The sequence below is a fragment of the Ambystoma mexicanum genome, chromosome 12, assembly GCF_040938575.1.
Source record: "Ambystoma mexicanum isolate Mex_15411 chromosome 12, UKY_AmexF1_1, whole genome shotgun sequence".
In the NCBI taxonomy this organism is placed as follows: Eukaryota; Metazoa; Chordata; class Amphibia; order Caudata; family Ambystomatidae; genus Ambystoma; species Ambystoma mexicanum.
The window spans coordinates 1,084,100,545-1,084,121,758 of record NC_090936.1 but is presented as its reverse complement, the minus strand read 5'-3'; positions in this window follow the sequence as shown (position 1 = coordinate 1,084,121,758).

Here is a 21,214-nt window from a genome sequence, read left to right as displayed (position 1 = left end):
CATATCAACCTTCAGACTGAGCGACATGCTTTTGCTACCCAGGACAAGGACAGTGCAATCATGTTTGCCCTCTTAGCAGTTGTGATGAAGGCCCGTTATTTCTAATGTATACGTATTGGGGGTTCTGCATCACTGCAACTAACTAGTCCTTGTGACAATTGTCACGTGTTCGAAATTCACATGTTGAAAATAAATTACTTTGTTTTCAGGTGCCATATTCTAGAAGGGATATCTGCCTGCCACTAGCTGGCCTGTGGATATCTTTTGGGAGCTGAAGATTTTAACATTGATGTGTTTAAAAGGAATGAGGTTGTTAGTACTTCTCATTGGTTATAAAATTCCATGCAGTGTTTTTATTGAAACTGACAACATATGCTTTCTCAACATTTTGGTGTTGCGATATTCTGGTGTTGATATCTGCAGCAGGTGCTGTTTTACCACTTTTTCTACATCTAAATGGTTAACCCCTAAATGACCTGTCCAATGCATTGGTCTGCCAAATGTTACTCATATTCTATTCTGCCACTTTACCTGAGAGCCAGTTTTTGACTGGTTTATAATCAAACCAATCCAGCTCTGTTGGCTAATCCTAAAATGACCCATAGACAATACTGTCTATGGGGAAATGGACTGGATTTCCACAGATTTGGAAACTGGCAAAAAAGGATATTCCCATATTCTGAAACTGGGGAAAGAAAAAGCTCATGCCAAACCCACCACGCTTCATCTGCAGTGATCAGCTGTTCACGGTCTCAGAGCTGGAATGTTGGTCTTTGCTTGGCATTAAGGCACATTAAAGTTCAATTCACGTGAGCAGACAAAGCAACACGTGGGTGACTGAGAACACTCGTGTCCCTTTACAGTGCAGATGCTGGGTTAATTAGAAATGGGAGGGTTGCATAAAGCTGCATGCTAGCGAAATAATGACTACCAGCAGGTGATTGCATAGTGCATTTCTTTCAGTGGCCCTCATTACGACCCTGGCGGATTTTTTCCGCCAGCGACGGACTTTCCGGCCATGGCGCAAAGTCCCTTTACGCCATGGCGGATGGCGGACTTACCGCCCCATTCCGAGGTCGGCGGGGCGGTAAGTCCCCATTGACCCATTTACCCTTCCCCATTCCCATTTCGGCCCCATAGGGCTCAATGGGAGTGGGGAAGGAGTTAATTACGCCACCGTAAAATACGGTGGCGTAATTAACACCAAGGTCCCAGAGCGCCATGGATTTTTCCGCCCGCAAAAAGCGGGCGGAAAAATGACCATGGCGCTCCTGGAACTCGTAGTTGGCGGTAAGGGGTCCGCGCAGCTAACGCTGGCGCAGACCCCTTAGCGCCAGGGTCGTAATGAGGCCCAGTGTTCCTTTCAGTCTTAATAGTAAGATTTGCTTAGGCTCCCATCACATAGCATGTAAGCTTCGATTCAGGATGGGGAACATAAAGCTAGAGTCACACGCTTTTTGCAGAACATGCCACTATCATGGTTTATTCTTTGTCCCATTGATTCAATGTGTGATTTGCGCATGTTTCCAGAGATCACGAGGTGTTATTTTATTTTAGCTCTGCGATTTGTACTGTTTTCAAAAGCCTTTCACTTGACTGCTGTGTCTCCGAACATAGCCACTCAGCCCTGATGACAGGTTATTCGCTTCCCTCTAATTCCAGCGCTACCCTTCCCAAACATGCATAATGCATTTGTGAGCCTAAAGAGAATAAAATCCAAGCCATTCTAATCCAGGGATGCCCATTGAGAAGCTGTAGCTAACTGCTGCAGGTGTTAAGGCCACCGTCATCATTCCTTCCAACCTATTGGGTTATGAGGGTGGGTGAAATCATAGATTTGTATTTTGGGTGAGCGGGAGCCCATTGAAGTTTACGGGTGGGAATGGAGTCGGCCGTGAGTGTTCACTGACTCAATGGTGGGTGACTCCTACCAAATGCTGGTGAGTTGAGAGCTAGGCAGGGCAGTCATCATAAGAGCAGGTTAGTCAGCTGTGAGTAGGGATCTTCTGGAATCCAGATAGACAACATTCATCCATCTCACCTGGATCCCGCACATTCACTACGGTAATGGGCTATATTAATAATAATAATAATAATAATAATAATAATAATAATAATTCTTTTATATAGCGCTTTAATCTAAAGCCCTTTATAGCACACGGAGTAGGCTTCCTCCTCCCAGGAAAAAAAGTCGCTATTTATTTTTGAATTTATTTCTATCTCTTTAAAACCCAGCTGCTGCTGATTGTGCATTATTTAAAGCGGTGTGCCCAGTGTAGTTTTGCGACACACGTGTAAGTTAAATGTGATATCCACTAGGGAAATATACTTTATCTCTGAGTATTCGGATTTGCCAGGAAGCGTGACAAGTTGTCTAAATATATTTATTTGTTTCCGTGCAATGTGGTTCGCCGATACCTATATTAGGTTTAAGTTGAATCATCCTCTGACCCTTGGGTGTGTTGGTTGCAGACTTGGGGGGTCATCACCAGTTGGGCGGTATCCCGGCAGTAATACCGCCCAACTGAATTGGTATTACCCGAATTGTTCGTTTACAATTGTTCGAATGAACAATTGACCGATTTTAAAGGGTCACAATTGACCTTTTCACAATTGACCGAATATATACATGATCAATTTTGTACATGATCAATTTGACCAAGTTAGGGAATCACTTTGGTCCAGATTGTTGGAAGGTTTGCTTGTTTGTTTATTTATTTGTATAGCACTCCAGACCCAGGGGTATATGGGCGCTCAAGGATATACAGGCAATACATTGGATCAGTTGTGCAGCATATATATATAATTACAGAAATAATGTGCAGGACTTTATACACTATACAAAAATACAATTAGTGCAGATTGCAAGCAAACAGTATGATAAAGGCATTGAGCAATTAAATAACAGGTACACAGAGATGCATGAGCTGTATTAGCTAGTAGCGGCAGATACAAGGTAGTGGTGAGTAAGTGCTAGTGTAGGATCCCTGAATTATTTATTTAGTAGCCAGGTGATGGTAGTGGAACTTGGTTTTTAGTTGCTCTTTACGAACTACCCCAGACAAATATGAATTGAACATTTTATATGTGTAATTTAATTCAATGCTGTAATTGGATATTGGATGTGTGTAGTCATTATATTATATTTTATTTCTATAGCGCCTAGACACGTGTTTCAACTCGCTTCAACTGTATAGTTGTGTGCTAAAATGAATTCTTTAGTAATGTTATTGTATTTGTATACTTGTTATTGTTTAATATGTGTGATATTTTGTGTAAGGCTTACATTTTTAAGCAAATCACACCAACAAAAACACAAAAAAACTTTAGCACATGTTTTCAAAGTGGATTGCATTTCCACACTTAATTGTGCCTCCACGATCCCCGAGTGCAGGCAGCCAGGGGTGCAGGGCTGGGGGGAGGGGGGGGCGGGCGAGTGATGCGCGGAATCCTTTAATCGGTGCTCTGACTGCACACGGTACCTGTCCCCGGCTGCCGGCCTGAACCGCCGCCGAGCGCGGCATTCCTTCGGCTGGAACGAACATGCGCACCCTCAATAAATCACCGCGGTGAGAACATGCCTCCCCGAACTGCAGCGTGTGGGGGGTTCCGTTTAAAACAAACAGAGATTTCCAGAGCCCCAGGCGGATGCCATCACCAGCAGGTACTGCCTGGAGACAGCGCACTCGCCCGCTAATTAAATGCCCCTGCTGAGTCAGGCTGGACTGTGGGAGGAAGGCAAACATGGTTTAGCTTTGTGGCCAATTCTTTTCAAAACAGTGTCTAAATTAAGGATTTGGTGTCCTTTGGTGGGAATGCCTCCTACATTGGCATTAAAAGCAAGGGCATCAAGCTCGCAGATCTAGTTGCCAAGGCAGCTCAGTTTGTTAAGTGTTTGCTGCTAAGATCTGTGTGCAACCTACCGGTCATATATTTGGGTAGACTCTAGGCCTGAGTATATGCTTGGTGGTAGTGGTACAACACCTGGGAATTACCACTACTGTATCTTTTACCGCTCTGCAAAATCCAGAGTTTCATTTCTATAACTCTTATTTCTGCCTGCTGTGGTGTGTAGGCAATTACCTGCACACACAAGCATTACCACATGCAGTAATTACCACATTAATGACTGAACTCCATGGAGTCCTATGGGACTTCAAAATGGGGACTAACAGGAAGGTGCACGTGACTTGGAATCCTGCAGCCCTTTCCTGGCACCCAGTAGTTACAGCATGTAGCAATGTGACCTTCGTCACTCGATCCAAGGGCTGGAGCCAGTGGTAACGGCCCGGTGGCCCAATTTAAAGGCCTGAGCGAAGCGAGGGCTTTTAACGAGGGCCCTAGGCCGTTTGCACCCGTCCCCGCCTTTGGAACGGGTGCTTAATGCCATTAGCACCCGTCCCACGGGCTGGGACAGGGCTAATTGAAATAATGTTCATCCCGTGAACGTGTTGCCTCGTGGCGTTCCATTCACGGAATGAAAAGACTGTTAAAAGATGGCCGCCATGGAAACGGAAGTCAGGAGCTCCCTACAGAGCCCCTCTTCCCTTTCCATGCCAGCCTCATGCATGAGGAAAGGAAGAAGGAAGCAGCAGCGGTGGTGAATATACACCCGGGCCCACCCGGATGGGAGGCCCGGGGACGTAAGCTGGGAGGTGGGGGATTTGTGTGAAGTCCCGTGGGGCAGCGCCTGTTTGGCGCTGCCCCACTTAGCATGCACATGGTGGGGTCGGGCTGCTGGGTCCCGTAACAATGGGAACCCAGACAGCGCGTCTCCACGACAGGAGGGTGAGGTGAGAGGGGCAGGTGACAACCGGTAGTCACTGCCCCTTGTCACCTTGCCCTCCATACTTCAAAGGCCCCCCTTCCCAGCCTGCGGATGCTGGGCAGGGGCCTTTTGAAGTTCAAAGAAAGGGCCGCCTTGCCCCAGGCCGAATTTTGCCTTTATCTGGCTGGGGCAAGGTGGCCCTTCTCATTCTTCCTCCCCGTCAGCCACGAACAGCAGCAGGACGGCTGCAGGTCGCCTTGCCTTTGCATTTCACGGATCTCGGACATCTAGAGCCCGAGGAGGACGGCACAGCAGTGAGCAACTACAGACGGAGCTCGAGCACATCACAAGAAGTGAGCAGAGCCCCAGCAGCAGAGCCTCCGTAGCACCGCAAGCAGAGCGTCAGCCTTGTCAGCCTCGGGCATACAAGGACTTCGGTTCGCGCCCCAGAGAGAGCGCTAGAAATTATTTTTTGGCCAAACAAGTTTTAAATTTCTCTCCGGCTCTGGGAGTACACTTAAAAAAAAAAAAAAAAGGCAGGTTGCTGAAGTGCTCGAGGAGGTCTGCACGGCAGTAAACGTCAGAGCCCAGAGAAGGCGGGTCCTCGAGCACAACACAAGGAGTAAGCAGGCCTGCAGCAGCAGAGCCTCCATAGCACTCCAAGGAGAGCATCAGTCTCAGGCATACAAGGACATTGGTTCAAGCCCCGGAGAGGGCGCTAGTATTTATATTTTGCCAAACAATTTTTAAATTTTTCTCCGGCTCTGGGAGGACACTGGAATCAAAGAAGGCAGACTCCGAAGTGCTCGAGGAGGTCTGCACGGCCGTGACCGGCCGCACACAGAGCGAGCAGAGCCCAAAGAAGGCGGGTCCTCGAGCACAACACAAGGAGTGAGCAGGCCTGTAGCAGCACAGAAATTATATTTGGGCAAAACAATTTTTAATTTCTCACCGCAGAGGACAGAGGTCAGCCGGAATTCCCAGACGCACAGCATTTTACCTCGCCTGGGAACTACAATAAGGGGGGAAGAGGACCCTGACCCACACAGCAAGTTGGGAAACACTAGGACAACCCATTACGAACCAGCACGCAGAGACCCAAACAGGCAAGAGATGGCCAACGCCTTATCCCTGAAAGACACATTACTCCTGTAATGGGCCAAAGCAGCGGAAGCCGTTCATGGCATGGATGTGGTGCAGGAAAGAATGGCAGAGCTCGCATCCACCAGTCTCAATGAGGATGACGCAGACGCCCTGGAAGAGGAGGTCGACGGCGAGGAGGAGCCGGCAGAAAGGGAGCAGCCAGCTAGGAAGAAGCAGCGCCTTGACGTCCGCAGCATGCCCGCCTCTTCAGACACCCACCCAGGCACCAAAAGAAAAGCAAAATCAGGTACTGTGAAAAGCAATGATTTGGGGCCTATGCTTGAACAATTTTTAAAATGGCATAAGGGTGCGGGCGCTGGGAAAAAGAGGAGGCACAGGGATGACTCAAGCAGCTCCAGCAGCGAGAGTGACAGCACAGACACAGAGTCTGAATCGGGGGGCGAGGAGGACCAGGGCCACCTCAAAGCATGGGTTGGGCCTAGCCATGATGTACCGTCTCCAACCCCTCATATGACTAAATATGGGAGGCGCACTGCCGGCAAAAGTGTAAATAGAAGCCTAAAGAAGACCATTGCATGGCACATTGAGCGGAAAATTAAGAGAAAGATATGGAAAAAGCAATTTATTGACATTTTCTGCCTATTGGAATATGAAGAATTAGGTTTTGGCATTTCAAAAAGGGATAAGAAAGAGGAAGAAAAAGAGAGAGCAAAGAGGCCCACACTGGAGAAGAATATTCAGAACTGGGAGGCCTCTTTCCAAATACTTTCCACAATAATTCTAGAAAAATTCCCTGAAGAGGGCACAGCACTGATTGCCTACCACCACAGAATTTTGGAGATTCACAATACCTTTGGGGGGGAGTCTTGGCTGAACTATGATAGAGAGTTTAGGAAGGAGATGCAGAGATTCCCTGACCTGGGCTGGGAGGAGGAAGACCCTAAATTGTATCTTTTTCATGTCCTAAAAGAAAACTCAGCTAAGAGCGCCCAAAGCAGCAAGGATTATGAGCATCAGTATAATAGAAGGGGTAGAAACAGGCAACATAACCAGCGCAGGCCTCAACAGGACAGTATAAATACTAACAAAAACAAACCTCCCTTTCGAAGAACGCCCCCAGGGGGGCAAAAAACAGGGCATAATCAGGGGCAGTCTGGCAATCGCAGCAACGGGGGGGCCAAAGGAAGCACTCCAGGGTCCTGCTGGTACTTCAACAGAGGGTCATGCAACAAGGGCACAGAGTGCAGATACAAGCACCAATGCAGCACATGCAGTGGTGGCCACAGCAGCAACAATTGCACAAAAGCCTCTCCTTCCAGGCCCAGCCCAAAAGTCACTGATGGCAAAAACATGCACTAGCTATAGATTAGGGGCCTCACCAATAAAAATCGACCAATTGCAAAAAATGTTAGATAACTACCCTGACCAAGCAGCTAGAGCATCCCTGGCTCAGGGTTTCAGAGATGGCTTCCGGATCCCATTCAAGGGCCGGGGATCTCCCACCATACCCAAGAACCTAAAATCTGCCTCATCCCTAGCTACCATAATAAGCCAAAAAATTGATAAAGAGTTACAACTAGGGAGGATTGAGGGCCCTTTCCAACACCCCCCCTTCACTGAGTTTCTATGCTCCCCCCTGGGCATCGTGCCCAAAAAAGAGCCGGGGGAGTTCAGGATGATCCATCATTTATCACACCCACCCGGTAGCTCTTTCAATGACGGCATCCCTGCCACGGAGGCCGCTGACTCTTACAGCTGCGTGCAAGATGCGGTCGACCTAGTAAAACTGTCAGGTAGACACGCTCTCATGGCTAAAGCAGACATTAAGTCAGCCTTCAGGCTGCTGCCCGTGCACGAGAGCACCTACCAGTGGCTGTGTTTCCATTTTGACAATAAATTCTATTTTGACAAATGCCTTCCCATGGGCTGCGCCATTGCGTGTGCCTATTTTGAACAGTTCAGTTCTTTCCTACAGTGGGCGTTCCAACAGGCCATGCCCAGAGCCAGAACGGTACACTATTTGGATGATTTCTTTTTCACCGGCCCAGCTGGGTCCCTCCTATGTAGCTCATCCCTAAAAACATTCAGCGAAACCATGCAGGAGTTAGGGGTTCCGCTGGCACCCGAAAAAACTGTAGGACCCACCACCACCCTGTCATTTCTAGGAATAGAGATTGACTCTTCCATGGGGGAGTGCCGCCTGCCCAGGGACAAAATAGAGGACCTTCTTCAGACAATAAGGCAGATGACAGGCAGGGACAAGGCTACGCTGCGTGAAATACAGTCCCTTGCTGGGAAGCTGAACTTTGCCACCAGAATCATGCCCCAAGGCCGGGTTTTTCACAGGAGCCTGGAACTAAAAATGAGGGGGGTTACAAAGCCACACCACCACATCAGATTGGGCAAGGAGATAACACAAGACCTGGTCATGTGGGAAGCATTTCTTAACAACTTCAATGGCCAAGTGATATGGCGCAAACCCATGAATGGGGCAGACAAAAGGTCCCTGTTCACGGATGCGGCTGGCAGCAGAGGCTTTGGGGTATGTTTTGGTAACAAGTGGTGCGCCGGCCACTGGCCGCCCTGCTGGCAGCAGAGGGGCTGGACCAGGAACATCACATTGCTAGAGATATTCCCCATATGGCTGGCACTCTACCTATGGGGGGACCTGTTGGCCAACACAGAGCTGGTCACATGGTCAGACAACATGGCGGTTGTACACATTTTAAACAAGGGTGCTGCCTCCTGCCCTCTGGTGCTAAAAGTGTTGAGAGAAATGACGAAAGTCACCCTGAAAAATAACATCGTAATAATTGGACGGCACATTGCAGGCAAAGATAATAAGGCCGCTGACGCTCTGTCCCGTTTTCAGTTCTCCACTTTCAAGGCACTAAACCCACAGGCAGAAGCCAAGAGGACAGCGGTTCCGGAAGAGGTTTGGGCCATCATGGACACACCCAAGGCACCACCCGCCAGCCAGCCGGTAACAGCTCTTCCCTGAGATGCCCGCTCCCAGCTCTACCCTCACCCCCGGGCCTGGACAAAAGGGGTTGCCTTTCCCGGCACCACACTCCTACAGGTGAGCCTAAAGGCGTTTTAGGGGAACTGGCCAAAAAGGCGCTGGCACAGAAAACTGCCAAAATGTACAATAAGTGCTTGACTGATTTTGGAAGGATCACAAAAGTCACCAACATCAGGGATATACAGGAGTGCCATGTTAATGACTTCATGGAATGGGCTTTCAAACAAAGCAAAAAGAAGGCATGGGCTTCATCCCATCTGGCAGCAGTTTCATATTACACTAGATTAGCGGGGGCACCCGACCCCACCCACGGCGCACTAACCAGATATGCTCTCAAGGGTTGGTCCAAAATGGAAGGGGTCAAGACAGACACCAGGCGCCCCCTCAATTTTGCTAAATTAAAAATTCTGCTAGACACCCTCCCTGCAGTATGCAACAATGCCTATGAGACCTCACTATTTAGAGCCGCCTTCACACTAAACTACTTTGGGGCGTTCAGGATCAGCGAGATAGCCTCCAAAAACACAGGATCAGAGGAAGGGCTGGATATAGGCGACATCCACATGGGGAAGGTTTCCATGGCTGTGAAACTGTGCAGGTCCAAAACTGACCAGTTAGGAAAAGGGAGGATCATCAACCTGTACTGCATTGAGGAAACAGAATATTGCCCCATTTGCACCACCAAGGCATTCATGAGCAAGCGCACCAGTCGGGGGGGGGGGCAATTATTCACACACAAAAATGGGTCTGCCCTCAGTAGATTCCAGTTGAGGTCTGTCCTCAAGAAGACTATAATAGCTATAGGATGGAATCCTACTGAGTTTGGATCCCACTCCTTCAGGATAGGAGCAGCCACTTCAGCCTGGATGGGGGGGATGCAAGAGAAAGCCATAAAAGGGATTGGGGGTTGGAGATCGGGGGCTTACAAAAGATACATCAGGAAAGACTTGATCTAATAGTATCCTCCATCTCCCCCCCTCCCCCCCCTCTCTATTTTCCCTATAACACAGGCTACCCCCCATCCCAGACGGCTTGGATTGTGGGTCACTCTTTCATTACCAGGGCCAACAGATGGCTGGAGGAAACCCAGGACGGCATGCATTTCCAAGACACCATCACCTACTGGTGGGGTAAGCCGGGCATGCGCTGGGGAGACCTACACGACAAACTCGCTGGCCTACTGGGGGCCTGCTCACCTCCTCCCGATTTTCTCATCATCCACCTCGGGGGCAATGACTTGCCTCAGCTGGGCAGGAAGCTTCTCCTGGCCGAAATCTGCACCTCCCTCAGATCCCTGGCACACATGCTAAGACTTCGAACAGAAGTGATGATGTCAGAAATCATCCCTCGCCAACATTGGCATGGGGCGGAGTGCAACAAAGCCATGGAGATTTCTAGGCGCAAACTGAACAAAGCTGTGGCCAATTTCTGCCTTTTCTCAGGCCTCAAATTTATTAAGCATGGGATCTCGGTACACAACCAGGCCATGTTCTGCAGTGACAGGGTTCACCTGTCCATTGAAGGGATGGACATCTTCACCAGGAATATTTTCTGGACCCTTGCAGCCAGAGGCTGTACTTAATCTATAATCCCTTATTTTGGGGGGACCTGGGAGACGCCGGTCAGCATCCCCTCAGGGTGGCGGCGGGGAGCAGCCTCGAGCGGCCCCTAATTGGGATTAGGGCCCCCTGCTCACCTGTTCCCTCTGTCCCCAAAAAATATTTTTATTGTTATTCCTTATGTGATGTTATGGTTGGTTTTTCTTTCGCACCATGGCTGGTACAAAAATAAAGCTTGTGGCCAAAGTTTTTTCCACCTCACATCCTGGTCGTCAGTCTCCTCACTCTTGCAACTGTCATTTCTGTATTGCCTGTCTTGTCACACTTGTCATCCATCCATGTCACTCGCATGCCACTCCCCAGCACAAAAACACTTCCAGGCTTATACACCTGGGCCCACCCGGATGGGAGGCCGGGGACGTAAGCTGGGAGGTGGGGGATTTGTGTGAAGTCCCGTGGGGCAGCGCCTGTTTGGCGCTGCCCCACTTAGCATGCACATGGTGGGGTCGGGCTGCTGGGTCCCGTAACAATGGGAACCCAGACAGCGCGTCTCCACGACAGGAGGGTGAGGTGAGAGGGGCAGGTGACAACCGGTAGTCACTGCCCCTTGTCACCTTGCCCTCCATACTTCAAAGGCCCCCCTTCCCAGCCTGCGGATGCTGGGCAGGGGCCTTTTGAAGTTCAAAGAAAGGGCCGCCTTGCCCCAGGCCGAATTTTGCCTTTATCTGGCTGGGGCAAGGTGGCCCTTCTCATTCTTCCTCCCCGTCAGCCACGAACAGCAGCAGGACGGCTGCAGGTCTAAAAAACCATCCCTCCCACCCTGCAAAAACTGTAGGGAAAGGAATATCGAGGGCCAGATAGAAGATGGAACACAATCATATTATTAGGGTAGGCTAAAACGCCTCACTTTATAAAATAAACATAAAAATTCAACTCCAAGAAGGGCCTCCTTCTAAAATACCGGGGGGTCTTGTATCTATTAGTTAATATTCTAGGAAAAGACAGTTATAGAAGACCCAGGCGCTCAGAATCCACCAGAGAACATCAATACAGGTGGGAGCTCTAAGGGTTTTACAAAACTGAAAAGGAGAGAGGAACTTGAGCAGAAGCTTGTACTAGTATGCCTCAAGTATCCACCCCCATGCTTGCAGAAGGGGGGGTCTCACCACAAGTGGATCAGGAGCAGGGTAAGTTTCTAGTAAGGCTCCGGAACCCACCCCCTCGCATTTTTCTATGCAGGATAAGCGCACTGGGGTACGCAAGTGGATCGTGGGCAGGGGAAATTCCCAGCTATGCCCTTAGAACCCACCCCAGTGGCGGAATAGTACAACACAAGCACGGAAGGGGTTTTCACACAAGTGGTTTGAGAGCAGGGGAAAATTCTAGTAAGGCTCTCTTTTTGAACCCCCCTTTTCCGGCTCGCCGAGGGGGTCTCATAACGCAAGTGGATCGGGAGCAGGGGAAGAAACCTAGTAAGGCTCTTTGAACCCACCCCGGCTGTAAAAACAAGCAGCTTTAAGCGCTGAAGGGGTTTCACAAGGCAAGTGGATCGGGAGCGGGGTAAAACCCAGTAATGCTCTTGGAACCCACCCCGGCTGTAAAAACAAGCAGCCTAATGCGCGGAAGGGGTCCCGTGGCACAAGGGGATCAGGAGCAGGGAAGACCCTAGTAAGGCTCCGAGAACCCACCCCCGATGAAACAACTAGCCCGCAAACGGAGCGTGGGGGCTTCAAAAACTCAAGTGGATCATGTGGTAATAAATGCCAAATTCATCTCCGAAGAGTGGACCAAGAGGCTAAAACGCCTCCATCCATGGAAAAGTACAGAACACACAACCCAAAAATAAAAATGGCTCTAAGAACACATCCCGCGGATGATCAAGTGAAAGGCTTCACAACGCGGGGTTTTTTGTTCTATCAAGAAATACGGATCAAGAGCCATAACTTCAGCGGAAATCACCCTGTGGGCAAGAGAGGGTGCAAGTGCTAAACCCGGTCAGGTTGGACATCAATAAAGGCACACAAGCGCACACCTCCCCACCTCACATGGAAAGGACAAGAGAAAGCAGGATGAACCTGCTCCAAAGACAAACAATTACGAACATGTCACAGCTCACACGCTGTGGCCAAACAATTGTCACAAGCTTTCATATGAATGGCGGCGGGGAGCAGCCTCGAGCGGCCCCTAATTGGGATTAGGGCCCCCTGCTCACCTGTTCCCTCTGTCCCCAAAAAATATTTTTATTGTTATTCCTTATGTGATGTTATGGTTGGTTTTTCTTTCGCACCATGGCTGGTACAAAAATAAAGCTTGTGGCCAAAGTTTTTTCCACCTCACATCCTGGTCGTCAGTCTCCTCACTCTTGCAACTGTCATTTCTGTATTGCCTGTCTTGTCACACTTGTCATCCATCCATGTCACTCGCATGCCACTCCCCAGCACAAAAACACTTCCAGGCTTACTGCCACAATGAGGTAAGTGGGGAGGTGGGATTATTTGAAATTGGGTCCGGGGGTGGGGCAAATATGGTGGCTGTGTGAGGCGGCCATCAGGTGACTAGGAATGTGGGCTAACATTGGTAGATTCAGCCCAATTTTTAAGCCTCCTAATTGGCTGACTCCCCTGCCAAGGGTGCTAATGGTAAATGGGTATAGTGGTATTACCGGAGGTAATATAGAACTATAATGATACTCCGGCCCCCATTCTTTTATCCATGCAAAGATGATATACAGAGTACTATTGGATTGGCCATTAGCAACAGCTGCAATATCCAGTTCTAAGCACTGCAGTACCAAAATCAATATATACAAATCAGTGTAGTTATTAGTATGCTGTTGTATGAGATGGGCTAAATGCCATGTTGTACAGTACATGTAATGCACGGGCAATGCCAATGTTACATTACATTTTTCTGCATGTTTACATTGCATTCCCCCTGCCTGTAGAGTAAGGAAACAAAAAGGCAGCAACTACGTTATGTCATTGGCTTTGGGTGACTTACAATGGGTGACACATCACATTTCATTTCATGCCATTGGTTTTGGGTGGTATATAGTGGGTAACACATCACATTTCATTTCATGCCATTGGCTTTGCGTGGCATACCATGGGTGTCACATCACATTTTATTTAATTTCATGCCATTGGCTCTGGGTGGCATACAGTGGGTGGCACATCACATTTCATGTCATGCCATTGGCTTTGGGTGACATATAGTGGGTAACACATCACATTTAATTTCATGCCATTGGCTTTGCGTGGCATACCATGGGTGTCACATCACATTTCATTTAATTTCATGCCATTGGCTCTGGGTGGCATACAGTGGGTGGCACATCACATTGCATTTCATGCCATTGGCTTTCGGTGACCTATCGTGGGTGACACATCAAATTTCATTTAATTTCATGCCATTGGCTCTGTGTGGCATACATTGGGTGAAACATCACATTTAATTTAATTTCATGCCATTGGCTTTGCGTGACATACAGTCGGTAAGACATCACGTTTCAGGTTTTGTTTTCTGTTTAACAAATGGACCCCTTATCACCAACTTCTGCCCCTTGAATATGAACGTCGTATAAACTTGGCCCTTCCACCAAAAGGACGCGGGAGAGAGTCCAGTTTGGAGTCATCCCTGCAAAGATTCGACTCTGCCTCTAAATCCATGTGCCTAGTTGGGGTCATGTCCTGTATATAGCCGAAGAATGCGACAAATTTACTGCTTCATCAAGAGTTTGGTGGTGACCCTTAAAATCATCGGTAACGCTATTACTGCCACATGTAAGGGTCCGCCAAATCAATGGCTTGGCGGATTTACCCCCAGCTCTGAGCAGGGGGCAAATCCTCTGCGATTTTGCTGATTTGCGGCGCTATTACCGCCGGTGGTAATAACGCTGGTGGTAATAGCGCCGACCATTCCCCATTGGGCTGAATGGGGAATGGGGAATTCCCGAATGGGCCCAATGGGGAATGGGAATTTACCGGTCCACCAAACCCGTGATCCGGCGATATTAGCGCCGGGGGGGTTTGACGATAACGCTAATAGCCCCTGCGGTAATACCGCTGGGGTTACCGCCCAACTCGTGATGAGTCGGGGACGATAAGCCGCCAATGGGCTACTTAGAAATGTAACTTCTAACAGGGTAATTCATAGAAAATCGCGCAAAAGTGGCGCACGCGACTGGCGCACAGCATGCCCGTGCGAATGTCTGCGACAGCCGCGTGCCCTAAAATCGATTTCCGCGCACAGCGTATTCATGGATTTTCGCATCCAAAACCAGCCGTGGCGCAGCGTGGCGCAGCGACCGTGCAGCAGTGCCAGTTATGCCCCCAAGAACGCCCTCGCACAAGGAAAAGACTTCAAAATCCCCAAATAATCCGAAGGGCTGCGCTAACCCTGGACCAGTTCACAGGGCTGGCAAACAGCAAACGCCAAGCGGGGAACGTGTATTACAGGGGTCCGTGGGAAGTATCACACGCAATTCCAGCAGGGTACGTGTATTTCAGGGGTGCGCGGGAAGTTCCACATGCGATTTCAGCAGGGTATGTGTATTTCAGGGGTGCGCGGGAAGTTCCACACGCGATTGGCCCCGTGCGAGCAGGGTACGTGTATTCCAGGGGTGCGCGGGAAGTTCCACATGCGATTGGCCCCGTGCGAGCAGGGTACGTGTATTCCAGGGGTGCGCGGGAAGTTCCACACGCGATTACAGCAGGGTACGTGTATTTCAGGGGAGTGAGGGAAGTTCCACACGCGATTGGCCCCGTGCGAGCAGGGTACATGTATTTTAGGGGTGCGCGGGAAGTTCCACACACGATTGTCCCCGTGCAAGCAGGGTACATGTATTTCAGGGGTGCGCGGGAAGTTCCACACGCGATTTCAGCAGGGTACGTGTATTTCAGGGGTTCTGGGGAGTACTACACGTGAATTGGCCGTGTGGGTCCTCCCAGGTGTTCGCTCTACAACCTCCACGGCCCCTGCAGGCAGCCCACACCACGGGGGACTACCCTGCACCCCTGCTCATATCCCGCACGCAGCCCATCCACCATGGGCATGCCCCCCAGCCAACCCACATGTCACCTTGCACTACCGATCAACAATACATGTCTCCCACCACCCCCACCCCCCAGCAGTGCCGGGGCAGCCACCACCAGGCCCCCACCCATGTCCACCACCACCCCCACCCCCCAGCCACCAGGGGCAGCCTCCACCAGGCCCCCACTCATGTCTCCCACCACCCCACCCCCCAGCAGTGCAGGGGCAGCCTCCACCAGGCTCCCACTCATGTCTCCCACCACCCCCACCCCCCAGCAGTGCAGGGGCAGCCTCCAACAGGCCCCCACTCATGTCTCCCACCACCCCCACCCCCCAGCCACCAGGGGCAGCCTCCACCAGGCCCCCACTCATGTCTCCCACCACCCCCACCCCCCAGCAGTGCAGGGGCAGCCTCCACCAGGCCCCCACTCATGTCTCCCACCACCCCCAGCCACCAGGGGCAGCCTCCACCAGCTCCCCACTCATGTCTCCCACCACCCCCACTCCCCAGCAGTGCAAGGGCAGCCTCCAACAGGCCCCCACCCATGTCTACCACCACCCCCACCCCCCAGCCACCAGGGCCAGATTCCACCAGGCCCCCACTCATGTCTACCACCACCCCCAGCCCCCAGCCACCAGGGGCAGCCTCCACCAGGCCCTCACTCATGTCCCCTATTACCCCCACCCCCCAGCAGTGCAGGGGCAGCCTCCAACAGGCCCCCACTCATGTCCCCTATTACCCCCACCCCCCAGCAGTGCAGGGGCAGCCTCCAACAGGCCCCCACTCATGTCCCCTATTACCCCCACCCCCCAGCAGTGCAGGGGCAGCCTCCAACAGGCCCCCACACATGTCCCCTATTACCCCGACCCCCCAGCAGTGCAGGGGCAGCCTCCAACAGGCCCCCACTCATGTCCCCTATTACCCCCACCCCCCAGCAGTGCAGGGGCAGCCTCCAACAGGATCCTACTCATGTTCCCCTGCACCCCCACCCCCAGCACTGTGGGGCACCTGCCAGCAGGCCCCCACTCATGTCCAACTCATGTTCCCCTGCACCCCCACACCCCAGCACCGTGGGGCACCTGCCAGCAGGCCCCCACTCATGTCCAACTCATGTTCCCCTGCACCCCCACCCCCCAGCACCGTGGGGCACCTGCCAGCAGGCCCCCACTCATGTCCAACTCATGTACCCCAGCCCACATGTTATCACAATCTAGATCCCCGGTCCCCATGGTCAGCCTCCAAATGCAAAACACCCACCCGAGTATTGCATCCACCCACTCAGAAATGGAAATAACATGATAGAACTGCAATTGCAAGTTTGGAAACGAACACATGTCCCTCACATACACCCAATGGGTGTCAGTGAATCTCCAAACCCGTATCATGATATGCATGAAACCAATGAGATGATACTACACATTGAACTTTGATCTAAAAATATGTATTAAAGAAAACAAGAATTGAATAAAAAATAAACTAACAGAAATGGGAATTTAAAAAAAGTAAAAAGAAGCATGTACATGAAAAAATGCTAAACCAAAAATCAGAGTCCAAAGGAATGGTGTCCAAAGTCACAGTCCAGAAAAGAACATCCAATGTGAAATTATAATAGAAAGCCATTGCTCCATGGGTAAATGGTAAAAAGAATCGAAAATCCAACAGATAACTATGTACAGGTGAACAAGCCAGGGTCCATGATCCCAACAAAAGAAACGAAACCTATCTAACAACACTACCTAATAAAAAATAATATACAAAATGTGGCCCATTGTCCAAAAGGTCCAAAGAAAAAGCAAAAACAAAGGAAACCTAACACTAACTACATAACTATTTACATGGGCAGCGGGCTAGTCCAGCGGCTCACTGGATGTTGTCATGGGCCAGGGCATCATCGAACTCCTGTTCAATGGCTTGGAGGCGGGCATGTTCCCTGGCCCTGAGGTCTCGCAGGGATAAAGCAGTGTCCAGCTCCAACTCCCTGCGAAGACCCTCGAGGCACTCAGCCCGCCTCAGCGCCCTCCGCATGGAGTTCTCCGCCCTGACCATTGTGAGCCGTTCCTCCTCTGCCCGCTGCCGCTCCACACCTATCCGCTGGCCCAACCGCTCCCACACGGAAGCCACTCCCATTCCAGGGTTCTCCTGCCCTCCGGCCGATGCCTGCACCCCTGATGTTGATGGCCCCGAGCCATGATGCCTCCCACGTCGAGCCTGCCGCTGCCTCCGACGCAACTGCCTGTGCCAGCACGACGGCATCCAGGCTGATGGTATCCACCGACGCCGCCGTGCACGTGCCCTGCCCGATGATGCCGTCACATCCTCCATCTGCTGGGGTCCAGTTGCTGGTGTGTCCACCCCTGCTGCACCTCCGACTCCCGACTGTGGCAGGGATGGGATCCCCACCGAGCCGGCTGCATTGGTCGGGGCAGGTCCACAGGGGGCCCCGGTGGCATCTGGGCTGGAAGACGGCATGGAGAACGACTGGTGCATAGTCTCCACAGAGGAGGAGAGGGTCACCAGATTGGCCGACACATGTAGGAAACCCCCGACCATGGCCGTTCCCAACTGGGCAACGTCGGCATGGTGCTCTCTCGGGAAGCACGCACCTCATCACGAATTGCACCTGTGCGCAACGCGACACCAATCAGGACCTTCTCCAAACGGCCAGGGGTCCCCTCGTACGCAGGTGGAGGGGAGTCAGATGACATGGACATCCCCCTACCTGCGGACGGGCCTGGGATGGGGCATCCCTTCTGGTGCATGGTGGTGCAGTCACAGTGTCAGGGACAGTGACATGCACAGGCCCCTCCACGGCGACCTGTGCTGCCTCCTGCCCCTGCCCCTGGACTGCAACACTTGCACCAGCAAGGATGCCTCCACCAGGCCCCATGTGCGCCTCAGTAGTGGCCTCCTCCTCCTCTGTGGAAACTACCAACCTGGATGGCTCCACCCCGTCTTCCGCCATTGCAAGCCCCTGTGGGGGCTCACCCACCCCTTCTGCTGCAGCCGTGAGGGCATCCCCGTCGCTTTGCTCCACAGAGCCGTCTCCGCCCTCTTCTTCACGTGGCGCTGTGTAGAGGGAGACATAGAACACAAGCATCAGGGTACTGTACAATGGTCCCCTAGACAGGAAGCAATAGCAGATGAGTGGCACTGTCCAAGATCACTTCCATCATGTCCCTCCACAACACATGGCTCAGTGCAGGTAAAACACATGCGGTAACAGGCATGGCGCATGCTATGGACATTAGCATACATGTCCAAGTTATTCTTTAAACATACACTGTTGTTTTGGTACTCACATGCATCATGTGCCATGCCTATCTCATGCACACACTTCACCCTAATTTCATCCATCTGGCCTTGTACACCACAGACACAGTGGACACAAGGATGACTAGGCTGCATCAGTAAACCGGAACATTGCCACAGACATGTGTCATGCATCCCAGGCATTCACAAGTCACAGACACGCTGGTCAGACACACAGACATGGACAGCATATATGTACATGGCATCAGCACCCATCCCTCACCCATGTCCAGGAACAGAGACTGGCATGCTTTCATGTGGCCATTCCGCATAGGGCAACCCATGTTGCATTTCAACACATGCACCAACCATGTGGTTCACACATTACTGGTCTCACATGCATGACGTCCCTGCACACACACATGCATACATGGGCTATGTCACACATACAGGAGGTATCAGACAACCAGCACACTGTGACATGCCCTGTCTCACACAGCAATGCTTGGCCACTTACCGCTCAACTCCAGACGGGTCTGCCTCTCAAGGATCTGGCCGTGGAGCGCTGGGCCTACGCCTTCCAGGACTCTCATCTGGATGGTACTCATGCGGCCCCGGCCCCCCTCCACGAGGCGCCGGGCCTTCAAGAGGGTCCTGGACCTGCAGTCATCCCAGCGCTTCTTGACATGTTGGTAGTGGCGGACTGCCACCCCCTCCGTGTTGATGGCAGTCACGATGTCCGTCCAGATCCGAGTCCGTCCTTCATTGTTGGCGCGCTTACTTCCGAAGCGGGCATCATACTGCCCCAGGACTTGCTCCACCAGGACACCAACTTTGGTGGCACTGAAGCTGGTGCCCCTCTGCCTCTCCGGCCGGGGGTTGCCAGTGGTGCCAGATGTAGCTGTGCCCGACATGGCAACCCCAGAGGCAGGAGTGGGTGGGCAACTGGGTCCTGGGGCTGGGCTGTGGAGCGATGGTATCCCAGTCGGGAGTACTCTGTTCCAGCAGGGGTGGACACAGCAAATGGACCCCTGCAGATGGCTGATGTGTAGGCACCAAATGGCAGGGCACGGTGGCACCAGGCAGGCAGGTAGGCAGGCAGCAGCAGATGGCTCGTGGGAGGCTGCTCAGGGCTCTGGGGGGCAGTAATTCAGCCTTTTGGGCAGGAGCGTGGTCTTCCGTGTGCTTATGCGTGGCCAGCTTGATACGGAGTGATTTGGCACGTGAAAATCCTGCACGTCTGCATGTAAATCGAGGAAAGGCCCTTAGCGCGTATGCACGTCAGCATGCATATGCGATTTCATTGGACCAAAGGCCCTTAGCGCGTGAGCGCGTCTGTGACGTGAGGCGCGCGGGTGTTTCCCTCATTACACGTGATGACAGAGCATACGTGGATTTCCACCAATCGCGTGTGGAACTTCCTGCGCACCCCAGAAATACACGTACCCAGGTCAATCGCGTGTACGCTCACTTCCCTCCGATTACACGCGATGACACTCGAACGTGCAGTTTCATTTCATTGGCCCAAAGGCCACCATGCGCAGCTGTGACGTCACGCGCATGGCCGTAGAGTGTCAAAGCGCGTAATTGGTGGAAATGGCCTCATCGCGTATGCGCGTCTGTGACGTGTGTATAAAAGGTACGTGTAGGACGCCATTTCCTTGTACGTGCTTTTCGTGGAGAGCGAGTGGGTGAAATCTGTACTTCTTGTCGGTTCACACGTGATTTACTTCACAGCGTTTCCAGTTCGTACTCCCTGTTACCTCTGACAGTTTTTTCTCTTTTCCTCTTTTCCCTGGGCGTGTTTCCTCAAACAGCTCCCCTACTACTGTTGTCCTGTCTCCTCAGACAGCGTATAATTCTTCTTTTGGCGGGGGTTTTGCCAACGCGCACACGCGCATATTTTTCACGCTTTTGTTCCTGGCAGACGGTGAGTCGCGCACGTATCTAACATCTGTGCTTGCCCCGTGTGTCGCGTACCCCTTCAGAGGTCATTCTAGGCTGCGTGTGACACGCATACGTTCATTCTTGTGTTCCTGGGTGCCACAGCGTAGTGCAGGTTTTTTTTTCCACGCACGTGGTCTAGGAGGGGTTGCGAGAACCTTACTTCCGTTTTTTGGGCTACCTGTGCGTTGCGTGACCCATCATCTTTCCCCAGTGGTGACATACAGCCTTGCTAGAGCACTAGGGTACGATTACCATCAGGTACCCAAGCCCTTTGACCCCCAATTGCCCAGGACAATAGTTCACATCAACTCCCATTGGCACAATAACATCAGTGCCATGGCTGGGAGGCGAACAAGCCGTAAGGGTTGGCAAAGGTGGCCGAGCCCCAAGTGGTGGCCGTGGTGGATCCGGTAGGGGACGTGGCCGTGACTTGCAGGGTGCCCCTAGCCCCCCATGTGTGGAGGAGCAGTCAGGGACACCCATGCCCCCCCCCTGGTTCAGGTTACCGTGGCTGACACCATCCATGCTCA